This window comes from Nycticebus coucang, chromosome 8 (assembly GCF_027406575.1).
Source record: "Nycticebus coucang isolate mNycCou1 chromosome 8, mNycCou1.pri, whole genome shotgun sequence".
Taxonomy (NCBI): Eukaryota; Metazoa; Chordata; class Mammalia; order Primates; family Lorisidae; genus Nycticebus; species Nycticebus coucang.
Window position 1 is genome coordinate 107687448 of NC_069787.1, and position 8585 is coordinate 107696032.

The window sequence follows — 8585 nt, forward strand, 5'->3', positions numbered from 1 at the left end:
TGGAGGATCCTCTGTGGTCCTCTGGGCAAGGCACAAAAGACTGACAGGGTCATGCATCAGCTCCAACCTCACTGAACTTGACTTAGCCCTTTAGATGTTATGAAGCCCCCAGAGTTTCTTGTCTTAAAAGGCCCTCTCTGCCTGGAATGACCTTCCCCTGCATCCCACCTCCACTTCTGCCACAAGCACTGCCTCTTGTGCAGATTCAGCTTCTACCCTCAGTGCCTGGTCTGATGGGGGCACATCTTACATGTTAGTCCCAGGAGAGAGGCACTAGAGCCAGAGGCAGGCACACAGAATGAATGGCTCTCCTCTGAACACGCCCAGATGCCAGTTTGCATAGGGACGCTCTACACACAGAGGTGAGAGGGAGCAGGGAAAGGGCCAGGCTACCCTGGATCTCCTCCTTGAGTCCCGGTGCTCTTTATAAGCTGTGCCTCCAGCAGGTGTGACCAGCCCATCTAGCTTCACCAGCAGGAGCTCTTCGCTACAAACCTTTATTTTGCATCAGAGCCAAAATAGGCCGGTTCTCAGTAAGAAGTCCCTAGAGAGGATCTTCTGATAATGTGAGAAAATGAAGCCAAGCAGATTCCTGCCCCACCCCACCCCCACCCCCACGTATTACAGGAAGGGATACCCCAGGGAGCTTCATTATGATCCTATTACTGTAAATGATGGTTTGAATCCACCATCAGATTTGGTATTACCATATAATCATTTCTTTAAAAGGCTTTAGAATCATTATTAGCACAAGGAACGAATTAAATGACATGCCAGCAGGGATTTTACTACTAATAAACGAAAATGAAATTAAACTGAAAAAATAGAGCTGTATGAATATTACATTGCAATGAGCAGACCTCCTCATGGTTTCAACAAGGACTGGGCCAGAATTAACTAAGCCATAGTACCCTGATTTTGCCTTTCTAGAGAACACATAAACTTGCTTTCAGTGACTGAGACAGCTGGATTCTTTGAGAAGCCCACTTTCCCAGTAGCTAAGGCAGGCTACCAAATACGACATGGGCTCCTAATAGCACAGAAACCCTTGTACATTTTTTGGCCCTTGAGGTCATGATTCACCTGGAATCACGCCTCCCAGGATTGTCTCAGAGGTACAAATATATGAACATATTAGTATCTATGTGGACATGTTATGCATACCAAATATCAAATATTTACAAACACATGCTACTATATTGAGCAATAATATTTTCATATAGTTGCATATTGAAGAAAAAATATTTCTTCAGAGAAGAGTCTATGGCTATAATTATGGATAATTAGTGGCAGGCTCTACTTGAGAACACCTTGCAGCGTATTAGAACAACTGCTAACTAAAATAATAATAGGTTTTCTTGCCTCTGTCTTGTTTATTTTTTGATATCCATTCTAGATTCATTTTTTCAGTTAGTGTGTCTGTAATGAGGCCGAGGGCAGTGAGGAGATGGTGTCATGATATAAATAGACATGGCTCTTGCCCCGTAGATCTTACAGTCTAATGAGTGAGACAGAGTAAGTAAAGATATAAACAAGCTGATAACTGGAAATGATGAGAAGTGCCAGGAAGAAAAGAGGCCTGTAGCTGGGAGGCATTGACTCTAACGAGGGTGAATTAAAAGGTGCTTCCTCAAGAATGAAAAGAAGCCAACCACGAAGAGAAAGGAGAAAGCATTTGGACAGAGGGGTCAAAGGTGCCAAGCTTCTGGGGGCAGGAAGAGGCTTGGCACGTTCAGGAAATGAACACATCCAGGGAGGCAGGAGTGCAGGGGAAAATGGAGGTGAGAAGGAAAGGGAAATGGCCTTGGCAGGGTTTGTGGCCACACAGGGTAAGTGACGCCTGGATTACACTTTACTAGCGTTACTTCGGGTTCTCTGGGAAAATGAGTTGTGGAGGTGCAAGGACAAAGGCAGATCACCTGGGCTGGGGGGTGGATTTGAGATGGAATCAACAGCCCTCCCTGACCAACGGGGTGTGTTGAGTAAGCAAGAGAGAGGAACCAAGAGTGCCGCCCAAGTTCTGAGTTATGCACTGGGCGACGGTGGATCCAGGCAGGGAAGAATAGGGATGAGTTTCAGGGAAGTCTCAGAGTTCTGGCCCTGGCAAGTGAAGTGTGAGAAGGTGAGGGACAGCTGAGCAAAATCACATAGTAGCAGCTGGGTCAGAACACAGACACTTGGCCAGTTATTTTAACAAAGAGGATTGAAAGTAAGGAATTGGCTAAACGGGAATGGACTGAGGACAGAAAAAAGACACCAGGATAACACAGAGATAGCAACTGCAGGGGGCTGCTCTCACTCCTCGGCTGGGAGACTGAGGGGAAGAGCCTCTGAGCCAGGACTCAGGCCTCTGAGGAGGGAGACTGCCTGGCTGGCACTGGTGTATCTGGGGGCTTTCAGGAGGCCAGTTCTAGGGATGAGGGGAAAAGCTGGAAACCAGTAGCAACAGCTGTGCTTCCGCTGCCTGGAAGGACCATTGCAGCAGTGATGCTGTCCAGATCGAGGAGCACACAGAAGGAAGCACTTCCCTTCTCCCCATTCCAGGCTCCTAGGCCTCCTCTGCTTTCTGCTAGAGGCAGAACTGGCCAGGAAAAGTGCCACCTGCAGAGCTGCAGCCCCAGCATCACAGCCTGATTCCAGAAAGGCACTTTTGGGCTGTGAGGCGATGGCTACCTGATCAGCACAGTTATGGCCTGGCTGGGAACACAAACTCAGGCATCATCAGTGGACTTGACTCTGATTTTTCTGATATACTAATGACTAATAAGTTCAAGTGCACATAACTTAGCTGTGTGCAGCAGGGTAGACCAGAAAGGCACAAAGCTAGTTCCTGTCTTCAGTTGTTTTCTAACCACAGGACAACTGGAAAGCAACTGCACATTTGAATATGTGAAGTTGCCTCCAGAGCACTGGCTCCCAATCCCGGATGAGCATCAGAGTCACCTATGGAGGTTTAAAAAATGCAGATGCGAGGGAGGCAGAGCAAGATGGCAGCCGAGTAACAGCTTCCTTGCATCTGGGCACCATGAGTCGGGGGAGATAGGACTCCAGGCATCTCTGGCTGGTGGGAACTGCCTATCATCACTCCTATGAGGCTACAGGGAGTCAGCGAGAGACTTCTGGACCCCAAGAGGAGGACTAAAACAGTGGAAAACCGGCAAGTGGTCGCGTGTGTTCAATCCGTCTAAACCCGCCCACAACTGTAAGTTCAGTAGCAGCGAGACTGCAAACCAGAAAGGCCTTACCTGTGAACTGTTTTGATGTCCTTGGACTTGGCACTGAGTTGAACTGCCTTGGGGAAGGCCTGAGCGGGAGTGCGGAGAACTTTGGCCGTTGTCTAGGGCCCCAGTCTGAGCCGCTGAGCCAGACGGAGCTAATAGTGTTTGGCGGTGGGTCACACAGATCCATTGTCAGTGATCTGCCCCGGCAAGCTCCGCCCTCAGGGTCGCAGAGCTAGAAACGGGTGGGAGCTGGTAACCCAGCAACCAAGTAGCCTAAGGGTGGGGTCTGAGCCGCCTTGCAGCCCTAACCCTCAGGGGCAGAGTGAGACCGGTTTTGGCACCCTGGGTAAGTGGATAGCCACTTCAGCAGTGATTCCAGCAAGAAAGCTGGGAAAGCTTCTGCTCAGCAAGTTTACAAGTTCAAAGTGCCTTTTAAGTGGGCTGAAGAGAGATTTAGGGTGTCTACCTGCTGGGGTTTGAGAAATCAGCTGCCTCCAGTCGTATCAGAACTGTGACTAACATCTCATACCCCATAAGACCACGTGTTGCCCAGACAATATTCAATAACATATACAAACTGCTTTGTTTTTGGTTGTGTATTTTTTTCTTTTTTTTTTTTTGCTTGTTTATTTTGACGTTGTTGATGTTCTTTTGTTTTTTAATTTCAATCTTTTCCATACAGATCCCTTTTTCTTTCTCAATTTTTCTAGTTTAATTATAATTTCCCATTGCTGCCTTTTTTAATAACTACAACTTCATTTTTGCTAGTGTTTCTACCACTATCATTTGGTTTTTCACCCCATTGTATCCCCGTAAAGTTTTCTGTTTGCTTGTTTTGGTTTGATTTATAGCATTTTTGTCTTTCCTCTCTACTTGGTGGAGGTGGGGTACTGTGTCTGATCAGGTTAGCAAAGAGCTGCTGACCTCAAGGGAACCACCCAACTGGGGCACCCCCAGAAGGTGGGGTTTTTTAAGGTTGTGTCAAAGTACCCTACTGTACACCTATATTGCCCTGTCTCCCTCTTTCTGGGCCTCTCTTCTTTTTGTCAATATTCCTTATCCCCACCCCCTCTCCTTTCTCTATCTTTCTTTTTTTTTTTTTTTTTTTTCTTATCACTCGGTCCTCCTTTCTTTCATCCCTTGTTTGCTCTTCAATCTTCTCACCCTTCTGGTCCTGTAACCCTTAGTCCACAGGCACAAGATCTTAAAGAGCAAGAGGAAGTGAAAGGAAAATTAGGGCAAGGAAACAGATAAAAGAAATCACTCATGAGGAAGAATCAGCAGAAAACTCCAGGCAACATGAAGAACCAGTCCAGAACGACCCCGCCAAGGGACCATGAGGTAGCTACTGCAGAGGATTCCACCTATACAGAAATGTTAGGAATGACAGAAAGGGAATTTAGAATACACATGTTGAAAACAATGAAAGAAATGATGGAAACAATGAAGGAAACTGCTAATAAAGTGGAAAATAACCAAAAGGAAATCCAAAAACAGAATCAAATCAGAGATGAACGATATGAAGAATATAAAAAGGATATAGCAGAGCTGAAGGAACTGAAACAGTCAATCAGGGAACTTAAAGATGCAATGCAAAGTATCAGCAACAGGTTAGACCATGCAGAAGAAAGAATTTCAGAGGTAGAAGACAAAGTTTTTGAGATAACTCAGATAGTAAAAGAGGCAGAAAAGAAGAGAGAGAAAGCAGAAGGTTCACTGTCAGAATTATGGGACTTTATGAAGCGTTCCAACATACGAGTTATAGGAATTCCAGAAGGGGAAGAAGAATGCCCCAGAGGAATGGAAGCCATACTAGAGAATATTATAAAAGAAAATTTCCCAAACATCACCAAAGATTCTGACACACTGCTTTCAGAGGGATATCGGACCCCAGGTCGCCTCAACTCTAACCGAGCTTCTCCAAGACACATTGTGATGAACCTGTCCAAAGTCAAGACAAAAGAAAAGATTCTGCAAGCTGCCAGGAGTAAGCGCCAGTTGACCTACAGGGGCAAATCCATCAGAGTGACCGCAGACTTCTCTAATGAAACTTTCCAAGCAAGAAGACAATGGTCATCTACCTTTAATCTACTTAAACAGAACAATTTTCAGCCCAGAATTCTGTACCCTGCTAAGCTAAGCTTCAAAATTGATGGAGAAATCAAATCATTTATGGATATACAAACATTGAGGAAATTCGCCACAACAAGACCAGCTCTACAGGAAATACTTCAACCTATTCTGCACACTGACCACCACAATGGATCAGCAGCAAAGTAAGAACTCAGAAATCAAAGGACAGAGCCTAACCTCCACACTGATGCAAAAGATAAAACTAAGCAATGGACTCTCACCAAATAAGACGAATAGAACACTACCACACTTATCAATTATCTCCATAAATGTTAATGGCTTGAATTCCCCACTGAAGAGACATAGATTGGCTGACTGGATTAAAAAACACAAGCCATCCATCTGCTGTCTGCAAGAAACACACCTGGCTTCAAAACACAAATTAAAGCTCCGAGTCAAGGGATGGAAGACAATTTTTCAGGCAAATGGAATTCAGAAGAAAAGAGGAGTTGCAATCTTATTTTCAGATACATCTGGATTTAAAGCAACTAAAGTCAAAAAAGACAAAGATGGTCACTTTATATTGGTCAAGGGAAAACTACAACAAGAAGACATTTCAATTCTAAATATTTATGCACCCAATTTAAATGCTCCCAGATTCTTGAAGCAGACCTTACTCAGTCTGAGCAATATGATATCTGATAATACCATCATAACAGGGGACTTTAACACACCTCTTACAGAGTTGGACAGATCCTCTAAACAGAAATTAAACAAAGATATAAGAGATTTAAATGAGACCCTAGAACAACTATGCTTGATAGACGCATATAGAACACTCCATCCCAAAGATAAAGAATATACATTCTTCTCATCACCCCATGGAACATTCTCCAAAATTGATCATATCCTGGGACACAAAACAAATATCAACAGAATCAAAAGAATTGAAATTTTACCTTGTATCTTTTCAGACCATAAGGCACTAAAGGTGGAACTCAACTCTAAAAAAAATGCTCAACCCCACCCAAAGGCATGGAAATTAAACAATCTTCTGTTGAATAACAGATGGGTGCAGGAAGAAATAAAACAGGAAATCATTAACTTCCTTGAGCATAACAACAATGAAGACACAAGCTACCAAAACCTGTGGGATACTGCAAAAGCAGTTTTGAGAGGAAAATTCATCGCTTTAGATGCCTACATTCGAAAAACAGAAAGAGAGCACATCAACAGTCTCACAAGAGATCTTATGGAATTGGAAAAAGAAGAACAATCTAAGCCTAAACTCAGTAGAAGAAAAGAAATATCCAAAATCAAATCAGAGATCAATGAAATGGAAAACAAAAGAATCATTCAGAAAATTAATGAAACAAGGAGTTGGTTTTTTGAAAAAATAAATAAAATAGATAAACCATTGGCCAGACTTACTAGAAATAGAAAAGTAAAATCTCTAGTAACCTCAATCAGAAACGATAAAGGGGAAATAACAACTGATCCCACAGAGATACAAGAGATCATCTCTGAATACTACCAGAAACTCTATGCCCAGAAATTTGACAATGTGAAGGAAATGGATCAATATTTGGAATCACACCCTCTCCCTAGACTTAGCCAGGAAGAAATAGACCTCCTGAACAGACCAATTTCAAGCACTGAGATCAAAGAAACAATAAAAAAGCTTCCAACTAAAAAATGCCCTGGTCCAGATGGCTTCACTCCAGAATTCTATCAAACCTTCAAGGAAGAGCTTATTCCTGTACTGCAGAAATTATTCCAAAAAATTGAGGAAGAAGGAATCTTCCCCAACACATTCTATGAAGCAAACATCACCCTGATACCAAAACCAGGAAAAGACCCAAACAAAAAGGAGAATTTCAGACCAATCTCACTCATGAATATAGATGGAAAAATTCTCAACAAAATCCTAGCCAATAGATTACAGCTTATCATCAAAAAAGTCATTCATCATGATCAAGTAGGCTTCATCCCAGGGATGCAAGGCTGGTTTAACATACGCAAGTCCATAAACGTTATCCACCATATTAACAGAGGCAAAAATAAAGATCACATGATCCTCTCAATAGATGCAGAAAAAGCATTTGATAAAATCCAGCATCCTTTTCTAATTAGAACACTGAAGAGTATAGGCATAGGTGGCACATTTCTAAAACTGATTGAAGCTATCTATGACAAACCCACAGCCAATATTTTACTGAATGGAGTTAAACTGAAAGCTTTTCCTCTTAGAACTGGAACCAGACAAGGTTGTCCTCTGTCACCTTTACTATTCAACATAGTGCTGGAAGTTCTAGCCAATACAATTAGGCAAGACAAGGAAATAAAGGGAATCCAAATGGGAGCAGAGGAGGTCAAACTCTCCCTCTTTGCTGACGACATGATCTTATACTTAGAGAACCCCAAAGACTCAACCACAAGACTCCTAGAAGTCATCAAAAAATACAGTAATGTTTCAGGATATAAAATCAATGTCCACAAGTCAGTAGCCTTTGTATACACCAATAACAGTCAAGATGAGAAGCTAATTAAGGACACAACTCCCTTCACCATAGTTTCAAAGAAAATGAAATACCTAGGAATATACCTAACGAAGGAGGTGAAGGACCTCTATAAAGAAAACTATGAACTCCTCAGAAAGGAAATAGCAGAGGATATTAACAAATGGAAGAACATACCATGCTCATGGATGGGAAAAATCAACATTGTTAAAATGTCTATACTTCCCAAAGCAATCTACCTATTCAATGCCATTTCTATCAAAGTACCTACATCGTACTTTCAAGATTTGGAAAAAATGATTCTGCGTTTTGTATGGAACCAGAAAAAACCCCGTATAGCTAAGGCAGTTCTTAGTAACAAAAATAAAGCTGGGGGCATCAGCATACCAGATTTTAGTCTGTACTACAAAGCCATAGTGCTCAAGACAACATGGTACTGGCACAAAAACAGAGACATAGACACTTGGAATCGAATTGAACACCAAGGAATGAAACTAACATCTTACAACCACCTAATCTTCGATAAACCAAACAAGAACTTACCTTGGGGGAAAAACTCCCTATTCAATAAATGGTGTTGGGAGAACTGGATGTCTACATGTAAAAGACTGAAACTGGACCCACACCTTTCCCCACTCACAAAAATTGATTCAAGATGGATAAAGGACTTAAATTTAAGGCATGAAACAATAAAAATCCTCAAAGAAAGCATAGGCAAAACACTGGAAGATATTGGCCTGGGGGAAGACTTCATGAAGAGGACTGCCATGGC